Raw genomic sequence first — 12,640 nt, 5'->3', positions numbered from 1 at the left:
TGACAATTTTGGTTAAAATGTTACTTATGGTTAAACTTTGACAAACACATTTGTTGAATTATGCATGTAATATGAAAAGGAAAACCCCAAAAGTGTATAAGATGTTTCCTCTAGCATCAATTTAAATACAATTTTGAAGTTGTGTCCCTTGCCGGTTTGATAATAACCAATGTCTTGAGAAATCTGAGATTGTATTATTTTTTTAAACATGTTAAATGAAAAATTCAATAAATCCACTTTAAAAAATTTCATTCATATTTTTTTTCTCTGTTGTCTAGTTGTTGCAGAATATAAATTTTTCAAAAAACTTCCAAAAATTTGATTTCACTCTACTTTTATTTTATACAGCAATCTCAAAACGTTACACAACTTTTTATGTTTTTTTGTTGTTGTCATAATAACAATATCAATAGAATGTTCTATCTTCTAAATGTCACTCTTCTTGAAGTTGTCTTCATCTGGAAAAAAAAAATTACATTCATACATTTAAAAACTTCATTTGATTTATTCCCATATACTGTAAGTTGTTAGTTTTAAAAATAATGACATGTCCTCAGTGACTTTTAAACATGCTTTTCTGTCTCATTTTGGTCTCTTGTGGAGAGTTGTCTCATTGGCAATAATACCACATCTACTTTTTTATATTTGTCTCGTTTTGATATAACAACATATTTGAATAAAACTGGAAAGTATTTTATAAATATAAATATTGATTTTGCTATCAGTAAATTAAAACCAAATTAAACATTATTGTTATACACATATGTATGTTGACCAGTTTACAAACTGTTGATACCTATATTTTGGCATTGTACAAGATCATGTCCTTATCCTATGATTAATGGCAGTCTATTCTCTAGACTCTAAATCAATTAGATGTTTACTGATTGATATTTAAGTCTTAGACACATGATTTTTGCTTTTACATTTGGCATGAGTTTTGCTAATTTTTAAATTCTTCTTCAATGGTCTCTGGTGGAGAGTAATGAATCATTGGCAATCATACCACATCTTCTTATTTTTATATTAAACTTTAATATATGTAGCTAAAAATTGGAAGCAATTAATATTTGTAATAAAAACAATCTTGCAATACAAAATGTAACCACAACTGATCTTTTTACTTACAAAATCGAGCAGTTTTTAAAGTGTTATAACCATAAGAATTAAGTTGAAACTTTTCATTCATTTATTTATAGGAAACCCATGAAACTTTAACAACTGCAATGTGTTTGGAAGAGCAAGGATTAAAACATTTTTTTTTTAAAATCTCTCTCCAAATATTACAAATATAAATATATTTATACACATACCTACTTTTTTTGCCTACAGAAGTCCTTTCTTAGAAAATATCCTTTGTTTTTGCTTGGCTTTCCAGAAGCTCCTGTAACATAAATGAAATAAAATTAAGTTTTGAATTAATTCTTTATTAGATGTCATTTTGTACTAATTATGAACATGGTAAAGGTACAAATAGTTTCAATTCACTCTCAATGACAGTGTTTTTCCATACAGGGTTACAGCTAATTTTCTACTGCATGTAGAGCAAAACTTTGGTTAACTTGGTTGCTTTGTTTGTATATTGTACAATCATATTAGGATAACACCCAATTGAATTCAAATATAATATATACAGGTTTAACTATGCCTATATATATATTGTTTAAAGATGTCAATCTTATTCACAAAGCTTGTATAAACAATTATACAAACAAAGCAAGCAAGCCAACCAAAGTTTTACTTTGCAAGCATAAGGAAATCAGCTGTAATACATGCCGGATCATGATGTTCCATCCTTTTAGACATCTCTAAATAAAACACTAGATTCACTATAAATATTTGGTTTATCAAAATGTCAGATTTGTCCATTTTCATAATTTTGTTTTTTTTATCTCCATGGGACACAGATGATGCCCCCTCTTCCATAGGTATAATGTTATAATAAGGGAAATAACTCCAGAACAGTAAAAGTGACCTACCCAAGTTTGTACTTGATCTGCATTTAGTTGATATTATCAGGGTGTGTAAGTTTCATAATATTTGGTTAAATAATTTTACCCCATGTCAGATTTGCTCTAAATGCTTTGTTTTCAGAGATATACATTTTTTGTTAGCCAAAATCTATATTTTACCCCAATGTTCAATTTTCCATACAAGGGGGTTAAATTGCCATAGCTGTATTTTGACCTGATGGTCAATTTTCCATGAGGTTAAAAAAACCAGGGGCCATCTTGCAATTATATGTGTTTCTTTTTTTTTCGCTGTGTATTTACTAATGTTGATTCATTGATATATACCATGTATAATATACCCCTTATAAGTTATCAGTTGTTTCTCTATTGCATTATATCTTTTTTAATAAATTCTCCTTACTATTTGTAACAGCAGTGAATCCCAAACTCTGTCTCACCAACAAGTCTCAGACAAAAAGCAATTCAGACAGAAAGAACTTTCAAGATGTTTTAGTTGAATGTATAGTAGAAAAGTTCAAATTTCAGTTTGGCAAAGACTGTAACAGCAAAGTTACCTTAATATATAGTAATAAAGTTTCAGCATAAATAATGTATTGAAAGCAAGTTGTCTTACAAAGTACATATATATTCAATACAGTAAGTCTGACAAAGAGCAAAAAACAACGGAAGGCCACAAATTGTTTTGAACACAGCAAAAAAATCTTGCACCATACAAAAAATATACTTACCATTGCTGAATTGTACTTGAAACATTTACTAGGCGTCTTCCCTTGCCATTTTCTTCACCATTTGTGGATTTTTTTAAACATCCATGTACATGTACCTTCCTGACATACTAGGGGAGGTCAAATTTGATAACTAGCCTATAGGATAAAAAGAAATCCATTTCATAAAATTTTTACAGAAACTATTTTCATATTACTTTACAATTACAGACACATGTGTTCATGTGAAAGCCAAAATGAAGATGATAGATATAAGAAGATGTGGTATGAGTGCCAATGAGACAACTCTTCATCCAAGTCACAATTTATAAAACATGTAAAAGTAAAACCATTAAAGGTCAAAGTACAGTCTTCAACATAGAGCTTTGGCTCACAATGCACAGCAAGCTATAAATGGCCCAAAAAATTACTACTAGAGTAAAACCATCCAATGAGAATTGCTGCAAGCATTTTTGAGTTATTGTCCAAAACTGGAAAATCCCCTTTATTTAATGAATAAAACCCCATGCCATAACTCCGAAATGTAAAATTTTATAATTCTAAAGGGAGCTTCCATCAAAGCTATAAACAATTCACAAAAGTTTCACGAGAACAGCTGCTGAAAGTATTTTTGAGTTATTGTCCGAAAACTGGAAAAATTCCCCATCTTTTTATGAATAAAATCCGGTAAATCAAAAACCCAATATCTAAAATTATAAAAATTGAAACGGATCTCATGTTTCAACAGATATAAACAATTCACCAAAATTTCTTGCAAGAAAAAGAAAACATTCTGGAGATATTGACTGAAAACTGGAAAATCACCCTTTTTTTTATGAATATAAAACCTGGTAACTCAGAAATTTAAAATGTATAAAAATTGAAAGGGAGTTCATGTCAATAGATATAAAAAATACACCAAAATTTCTTGCAAGTAGGAGAAAACATTCTTGAGTTCTTGACTAAAAACTGGAAAATCACCTTTTTTTTATGAACAACCCTGTTACTCAGAAACTTAAAATCTAAACCTTATAAAAAATGAAAGGCAGCTCATGTCAATAGATATAAACAATTCACAGAAGTTTTATGAAAGCATTTATGAGTTAATGTCCAACATGTTGACCATGGACAGACAGACAACGGTATACCATAATACATATATGTACTCACATAAATGGGCGTATAAAAAGAAGAAACGAGAAAAACTTATGAACTTAGTTACTACATCAACAAACGAAAACTACTAAACATCAGATTCCTGACTAAGGACAGGTGACACACAATTGCAGGGGGTTTAAACTTTTAAATGGTACCAAACCTTCACCCTTATCTGAAACAATAGTGTAACATCACAACATACAAAGACACACTATAAAATATTAATTGAAACGGCTGATTCGTATTCATCCTCAACCTTTATAAATGTTATGTGTTATCATCAAATACAACTTACTTTTCAATATTTTTAAGAATGAACACAAACTTTCATTCAAGACAAAAAAACGTCTTAAATTTAACTAAAATTCTAAAATTGTGAAGATTTCAGTAATTTAGCATGACTTAATGATGCTAGTACCCGATATATGTGCGTTGTATTGTTGAAAACAGCCCACATTTATGTAGTAGTAGCATTCTACTTTCCGATGAATAACTAGAAGTTTACATCTAAACAATTTTGTAATATTTTGGGGCCAAAAAGGGGTCTTACTGGACCTAAGGGTGCTATAAACAGTTTCTTATAAAAAACAAGGGGTTATGCCCCATCTAAAAATAGATATGGAGGGAAGCTTAAAAAAACTGAGTAGTATGAAATTCATACAACTTTGATTATGAAAAATGTGCAGGTATCATGTCTTCAGGGGTGTGCACATGACCTGATTTCAGGTTTTTTAAGTTTAAATTAGGCAATGTTTTTCCCAGTTTCTCTGGATAAAACTTTTTTATACTATCAAAAGTACACTTTTTTTTTATTCCATTATAAACTAGAGAACATTCTGATTCCAGTGATATCTAGTTTTATACAAGTATCTTTATTAATCAGTCCACCACTAAGGGTCACTTATACATGGCCCCTCAAAATATGACATCATAGAATAAAACTGTTGATTGCACCCTAATCCTTTGCATGAGGCAATTGCAAACTAAAGTTAACACAAGGCAACAAAAATTGGATCATCATCCAATGTAATACTGAAAGATGGACCAACAGTCCCTTAAATTTTTAATGCCTACCGGGGGTACATAAGGCAGTCTGCATAATGTCTCAGTGGCAAATATTTCAGATATCAGTATAAACAATTCATGTCAATCAAATAATAAAACTAAGAAGTGTATATTATACTGAACTCACTATATTGGTTGAGGGAATATGCTATATATTTTGAACAGTTGTATTAATATTTTATATACATTTTTGTATTAAAACAAACCATAGTATAATGATAACCAGATGCTCCACGGGGCGCAGCTTTATAAGACAGCAGAGGGTGAACCCTGAACGGTTGGGGCAAGTATGGACACAACATTCAAGCTAGATTCAGCTCTAAAATTGAATTGTGATTAAATAGTTGACACATCATAGGTTTCTGACACAGAATGAATGTGGTCTAATGAACTTAAAATTTTTGTTTTGCCTTTGAGCAATTCACTATGCTGTTGAATATCAATCCTCTCAAAAAAATGTTTGAAGACATTTTCTTTTTATTTATGAAATCTGAAATGAGAAAAATTGACCCCCCCCCCCCCCAATTTTTTTTTCCACATCGCCCTTTCCCTTATTCCAAAACTGATCTCAATTCACAATTCAAATTTCTAATGAAGTTTGCAACACTAACTACTCATTTAAATACATCATAAAATATTAACATGTAAAAAAGTGCTTGTTATCACTGAATGGTAAAGATTGTTTTAATTTATCAGTTGGTAGTAAAAGTGAATATACATTGTATATTGTATAAAACAATGATTTTTAAAAGTTGATTCAACTACTATTCTGGACAAAGAAAGATAACTCTAATTGAAAATTTCTTGCTATTGTGCAATTAGATATTTCTTGCTATTGCGCAATACTGTGCAATTGAAAATACTTGCTATTGCACAATACTGTGCAATTGAAGATTTCTTGCTATTGCGCAATACTGTGCAATTGAAAATTTCTTGCTATTACACAATACTGTGCATTTGAAGATTTCTTGCTATTGCCGAATACTGTGCAATTGAAGATTTCTTGCTATTGCACAATACTTAATATAATAATTTTGGATCCTGATTTGGACCAACTTGAAAACTGGGCCCATAATCAAAAATCTAAGTACATGTTTAGAATCAGCATATCAAAGAAGCCAAAGAATTTAATTTTTGTTAAAATCAAACTTAGTTTAATTTTGGACCCTTTGGACTTTAATGTACAGACCAATTTGAAAACGGGACCAAAAATTAAGAATCTACATACACAGTTAGATTTGGCATATCAAAGAACCCCATTTATTCAATTTTTGATGAAATCAAACAAAGTTTAATTTTGGACCCTTTGGGCCCCTTATTCCTAAACTGTTGGGACCAAAACTCCCAAAATCAATCCCAACCTTCCTTTTATGGTCATAAACCTTGGGTTTAAATTTCATAGATTTCTATTTACTTACATGTATACTAAAGTTATGGTGCAAAAACCAAGAAAAATGCTTATTTTGGCCCCTTATTCCTAAACTGTTGGAACCAAAACTCCCAAAATCAATCCCATTCCCAACCTTCCTTTTGTGGTCATAAACCTTGTGTCAAAATTTCATAGATTTCTATTTACTTAAACTAAAGTTATAGTGCGAAAACCAAGAAAATGCTTATTTGGGCCCTTTTTGGCCCCTAATTCCTAAAATGTTCGGACCAAAACTCCCAAAATCAATCCCAACCTTCCTTTTGTGGTCATAAACCTTGTGTTAAAATTTCATAGATTTCCATTCACTTAAAATGACTAAAGTTAGAGTGCGAAAACTAAAAGTATTCGGATGACGACGCAGACGACGACGCCAACGTGATACCAATATGCGACCAAAATTTTTTTAATTTTTGTGGTCCTTTAAAAAGTGATTGTACCAAGTGCTACAATATTATATATTATTGCAGTGAGGTTAAAATCCCTGTCATTTATTCATCATCCACACAGTTACTAATCTGAGAATTTTTTTTTTCTATCATACCGGTTCATGTTCATGTTATGATATTTTTCTAAGACCATCCACCAGAACTTGCAGTCGTCCTATAAAAATAGGAGATGTGATATGATTGCCAATGACACAGAAATTACATTAACAACCATAGCCACAATACAGCGTTCAACAATGAACATTGTACATGTCCACTCTGGACCAACTATACTTCTTATAGTTTATATAAACTATTCTTATCTAAATGTATTATTGAGTATTTTTAAAAAGAGTTTTCCTACACAACTTCCTATCCAAATAATTATGACGTCTTGAAAGGCTATTATATTTTTTTCGTCAAAGAAAAAAAAAATTGTAATAGCAGCCGGAACGCAAACATCTGATTTGTCCATTTCAAGATGTCATAATTATTTGGACTACAGAAGTGTAAGCATAAATGGTCATCTGGTTCTACTTTACGGTCTTAACTTTAGTTCGTGCATGTCTTTATAATTTACTCAAACTGGATAAATCACAGAAGATTGATTCGAGTGAAGCTCTACTGTGATATTCAAGTTTGGTATATGTTTACCCCGTTATTGATAGGATTTCAAACTCCTGAGTCCTGTGGATAAATAAATCAGTTTTGGAAATGGCATTTAAAAATCCTTCGTGAAATGTTAATCGAATAAAATATTAAAGTTGAATTCTTACCCATCTTGTCTTTAGTGTCCTAGATTGAAGATATCCTACATTGTCCTAGCTGCATCTCATATCTTCCATAAAATTTGCGTTTTGCTAGCTTCACGAATCATGATGTCAATATCAGTGTCGTCTGTCTGAACGCTCGTTTCCGGGTGAACCGTACGGGCTAATATTAAACCAAAGGCGAAGCATTAAAAATTCCATTTAAACGGCATTAAATGATTGAAATCCATGCGTAGATTTATAAGTAATAAAAACTAGTAAACATGATTAATAATTGTATGTAACCGATTGGACCTTAAAAAAAATATATGAATGTGGATTCCGTAATTTCCTCTGAGTCTCCATGCCAGTGTAATGGTATTTCCCGCGGTTATTTTTGTACAACTTATAAATAAAATACGGTATGACTATCACTTGCCACTATGTACCTAACAGAATGAACAATTTTGCAAAGACTCACTCAGTGTAAGTATATCGATACGGTGAATTAATTAACATGAAAAAACTGTAATTTCTAAATAATTTTACTGGACACAAAACACACGGGCACCTGGTAATTCGTCACCTTATTAAAGTCAAATCGGCACCTTTTTTCACGACATTTCTGCAAGTGATTTTTTAACTGTCACCTGATATTAAAAACGGTTTTCATCTTTAATTTGAAAGTAATTATTGAATCTCTTGAATATAGATGAGGATAAAAAGAAGAGAAAACAATTAAATTTTATCATTGATTTTTTTTTTTGATAATCTGCCTTTCCTGATTTTCCTGATCTTTTCAGTGGTGGATCCATAACTTTTTCTAGGGGGGGGGGGGGACTGACTGACCTAACGGGGGGCATGCTCCAGTCATGCTCCAATGATTCCCTATATAATCAACCAAATTTTTCCCACAAAAGGGGGGGGGGCCCAGCCCCCCCCCCCCCTCCTGGATCCGCCTATGCTTTTACCTGTATACTTGAAAACAATAAATACTATTGTTTGCTAGTATTGTGCAGTTGTCATGAAATAAAAGTTCATTATTATAATAAATATAGGTTCCAGTAGGAACATGCAGATCTATTGTGGCTCCATTGATTGTTTATACAGAGAGCACACAAGATCATGTAAATTTGGTTAAATGTCCAATGGTAGATGGAGAAACAGCACTGTATATAAATAGAGCACCTAGATTCTACTTGTGAAAATATGGTTCCTTTTTCAAAGGAGGTTTAAGGATCAGTTCAATTATATTAGATACTAAGATAGTTTATAAAACAATTATGCATCCGTGGATCCAGGGGGGGGGGGCGGCCCCCCCCCTTTCGTGGGAAAAAATTTGGTTGATTATATAGGGAATCATTGAAGCATGACTGAAGCGGGCCCCCCTTAGGAAAAGTTCTGGATCCGCCACTGTTATGGGAGTCTTCAACAGTTCACTTGCAAAACATAATATTAATTTTGGGTATGGACTTAACTACTGCGGGTTACCTGAATTAACAAGGGGCGGATTTGACTAGTTATGCCATATTAACTATCAAAGGTGGCTAAGGTGCCCATTTGACCAGGTTTCCAAACATGGCAAAATGACTAGAATTCAGACACAGTGTTAAACAAATTAAGATATATACATTTTTGTGTTGGAATGCACACTACACTGGCAGCTTTATTAAACTAAGCTACATTAGATTGTAACTTGAGTTATATTCCTTGTGACTAATTATACATGTGTTAAAAATAATACAATTTTGAATAATAATATTGAAAATAAGGAGATCAATGTAGTATGATTGCCTATGAGATTACTATCTACTAATGTTTATATGAACTGAATTTAAGCATCTATATAGGACACCTTAATACTTTTAACAATGAACAAAGCTCATACTGTCAGCTACAAAAAATGTATAACAGGCCATCAAGGCTTGACATGACAAAATGTAAAATGATTTGCAAAAATAAATCAAATATGGCAGACTGCATCAAACAACAACTAAATTTCATCCGGACTTGGAACAGGCATAAATAGAATGTTGTGACTGTTGTGTAACAGCACAAAAGAGGAACAAAGTGGTGAAATCGGTTAGAAATTGTTTTGATTCATTGAATTGGTACAAAGCTAAAAAATTCTAACATGAAGACAAACAATCAAAACTTAATAGTACTTTCAGTTATTGAAAGCTCATTAAAAGCTAATAAAAACTCAAATATTAAATATAAACCATGTTTTCCCGTACACATATATATATATGTATAGATGTAATTATCAGAGAAATTCGTTTTACAATTTTTGTTTAACATGTTTAATTATCTATAACTGATATATTTTTTATTAAAGTTTCCAAGCAAGTCAATACATGCAATAACAAAAAACTTTTGGGACAGAAGACACTGTTTAAAAAACGTGACCAAAGAAAAGAAAAGGAAATGTACTTGTTATCGACACTGGAGAAAAAATGGACTCTTCAGGTAAGAAGTTTTATTCTGCAATAACTTTTGTTTAATTGTTAATCTGTTTTTGAATAAAAGAATGTGTAAAGTATATTTTAGTGGGACAGCATCCCAACAAACAATAAATCTGAAGATATATCAAGTTGTAAATATTTTGCTTACTGAAAGTTAATACCAAATGTGCCATGCTATAAATTATCCTTCATCTGAAGAAGGTATGAATATATGCAACAGGAATTTTACAGAAAAAATCTGTCCTTTATTATGTCTATATGCTAGCCGCAAATTTTTCACTGCATTTGCATATCTAGTTAGGTTAGTATTTTTTCATCTTTTTAAAATTTTGTCTTGCAAAACAACACATTGCAGGGATAAAGTAAATGCAACAAGTTTTCATTTTATCCAGTTTTTTTCATGTTTGCACATTCTCTTTCCTATACAATGTTTTGGTGAAGTTAAATAATAGTAGTTTGTACACATGTTGCCACTTGGAAATATAAATGATATGGAAAATAGCATTGTGAGCTCTCTCAAGCCTATGTGAGTTGTAGGATTTTAGAAATTTTCATCATTTGCTCATAAGTAGGAGGCCACTGACTGCCTAAGAGGGCGCCTGCTCTGGTCATGCTTCAGTGATTCCCTATATAATCAACCAAATTTTTACCTGGCCCCACTCTAAATCCACCTTTGCTAAGACCAGTTAAATAATCAGCTTTGGTCAATTATGCATTGAAATTCTGTTAAAAAGGAAGGTGTTTGACTTTTTCTAGTTTAAAAATTAAGTGCTAAGAAACTATTTTTACAGGAATTAATAGTTCCCCTTTAAAATGGAAAGTATAATGAAAATTGCATTGTCAATCTCAATCCTATTGTTCAACTTCATCATGTTCATGTTTGTTTTTATAATTTTTTTTATCAAATTCAAAGGTTAGTTTGGCAAGCCAAAGTCATTGATGAGTTCAATTAATATTGCAGATTAGCTTTTTTTGCAGGAGTTAAGCTGCTTTAGAAAACTGTATTTGTTACTTATTTCAAGTATAATAACTTGTTGATTTTGCGCATTTTTTTCATAAGAATGTTCAGTATATATTTGCCTTTCGTGAACTTTTAACTTTCAGTTACATTCAGTTCTTGTGAAATTCAACATCTCTTATATAAACATCACAAATGTCTTTTTACTTAATCACCTTTTTTATGTTTACAGAAGAAATTGTCACATGGAAATGTAATAGGCAAATTAAAAAGGAGAAGTAACTCTGCTAGGAAGCAGTTCCAGTCATTTGTAGCAACAGGACTGTTACGAATAGAACTTTAATATAAACTGAATCAAATTATAGAATTTACCAAACTTGTGTCAGATAATACTCTCATGCTTCTATTGGAGGACATCAATGATGAGAAGTAAAGGAAAAGACAATAAATGACAGCATATCAAATATCACAATGTATATTTAGTCAGTTAACACATTAATTCATCTACATACTTTACAGCATTTCATTTTAACCATGTGTAAATTTTGTCTATTCAAGCTTAACAAAATGCTTTGAAATTAAAATATTAAATATTTTAGGCAGACATGTTTTTGTAATTTTCATTTATTTTTCAAACTTTTCAAGTTATTACATTCTTCAGTGGCGGATCCAGCCAAAAGCCCATTTTTCAAAGGGGTTTCCCAACCAAGGATAAAGGAGGGGTTCCAATCATGTCTTTCATTTATAAATTGTCAATTTCCACTACAAAACTAAAAAAAATAAGCCGAAGATAAAAAATCAGTCATAAAAAAAATATAATTTTGAAATTCATGTAAAACGCATGTAAAACATGTATTTTACATGAGTTTGTATATACACATGTTTTACACATGTGAAATATTTCATGCGTTTTGTAACGCATATGTTTTTGCACGCATGTTATATGCATGTTGTAAAAAACATGCATTAAACGCACAAAAAACATACGTTTTACACACGTTTTCTTTACCATGCGTGAAACATGCGTGGCACTTTTTGCTGTGTAGGTGAGCATATGGTTGTTTATTTTTTTAATGTCATATGTATTGTAGATTATTCTAAAGAAAAAGAAGATATGGTCGAATTAGGTAGGTCACATTCATGAAAGGGAAGGGGATTGTAGTTATGACGTAAGAAACATATCCGATATCATTTGTGAAACGGTTATTCCATAACGGTCAACCAACTCGTGATGGCGTCCGTAAAATTTACGAAAAGATGATTTCAACTTCACCATTTGGAACTGTTGATTTAATAGCTTCCTTGTGAGCAACAAACCTCTATCAAGAAAATCATGATAGGAAATGCAAGCACGGGAATATCGTATCAATTAGGAGATATATACACCGTATGCAGGTGCTACTGGAATGTTGCCACTTAGAAATTAAAGTTCACAATTGGAAAGCTGAAATCATCTCATTTGTCGTAAACTTTTGTTTTCAATCGACTTATATATGTAACTTATACATTTGTAGGGATTCATGTAAAAGTAAGCAAATAATAATTTATCATATTTATACTTTAAAGTCAGTGTGTGATAACGCAAATACTATATCAATTCATTAATAACATCAACAAACACCTTAACATCCTATAAGACATATACAAATATTATTAAGAAGCCAATCCACTATCCAAAAAATATCCAAGAAAGACAGATAATACAATAATCCAA

The 12,640-nt window shown here is 31.4% G+C and overlaps 2 long non-coding RNA genes across 3 annotated transcripts; one reads left to right on the top strand and one right to left on the bottom strand.

The window, feature by feature from the left end:
* Positions 1–317: 317 nt before the first annotated feature.
* On the bottom strand, positions 318–7,702 carry LOC139527038 (uncharacterized). Of its 2 annotated transcripts, none has more exons than XR_011665245.1 (4): positions 7,531–7,702; positions 2,702–2,836; positions 1,314–1,384; positions 318–458 (listed from the first exon to the last, which is right to left on the bottom strand). It is a non-coding gene; the product is annotated as an uncharacterized lncRNA (long non-coding RNA). The 2 variants fall into 2 exon arrangements; XR_011665246.1 differs by having other exon boundaries at positions 1,318–1,384.
* Positions 7,703–7,838: 136 nt separating this feature from the next.
* Positions 7,839–11,530, top strand: LOC139527039 (uncharacterized). The gene is made up of 3 exons (XR_011665247.1): positions 7,839–7,989; positions 9,842–9,972; positions 11,159–11,530. It is a non-coding gene; the product is annotated as an uncharacterized lncRNA (long non-coding RNA).
* Positions 11,531–12,640: the final 1,110 nt, after the last annotated feature.

This window comes from Mytilus edulis, chromosome 6 (genome assembly GCF_963676685.1).
Source record: "Mytilus edulis chromosome 6, xbMytEdul2.2, whole genome shotgun sequence".
In the NCBI taxonomy this organism is placed as follows: Eukaryota; Metazoa; Mollusca; class Bivalvia; order Mytilida; family Mytilidae; genus Mytilus; species Mytilus edulis.
This window is presented reverse-complemented; position numbering and strand designations above follow the sequence as displayed.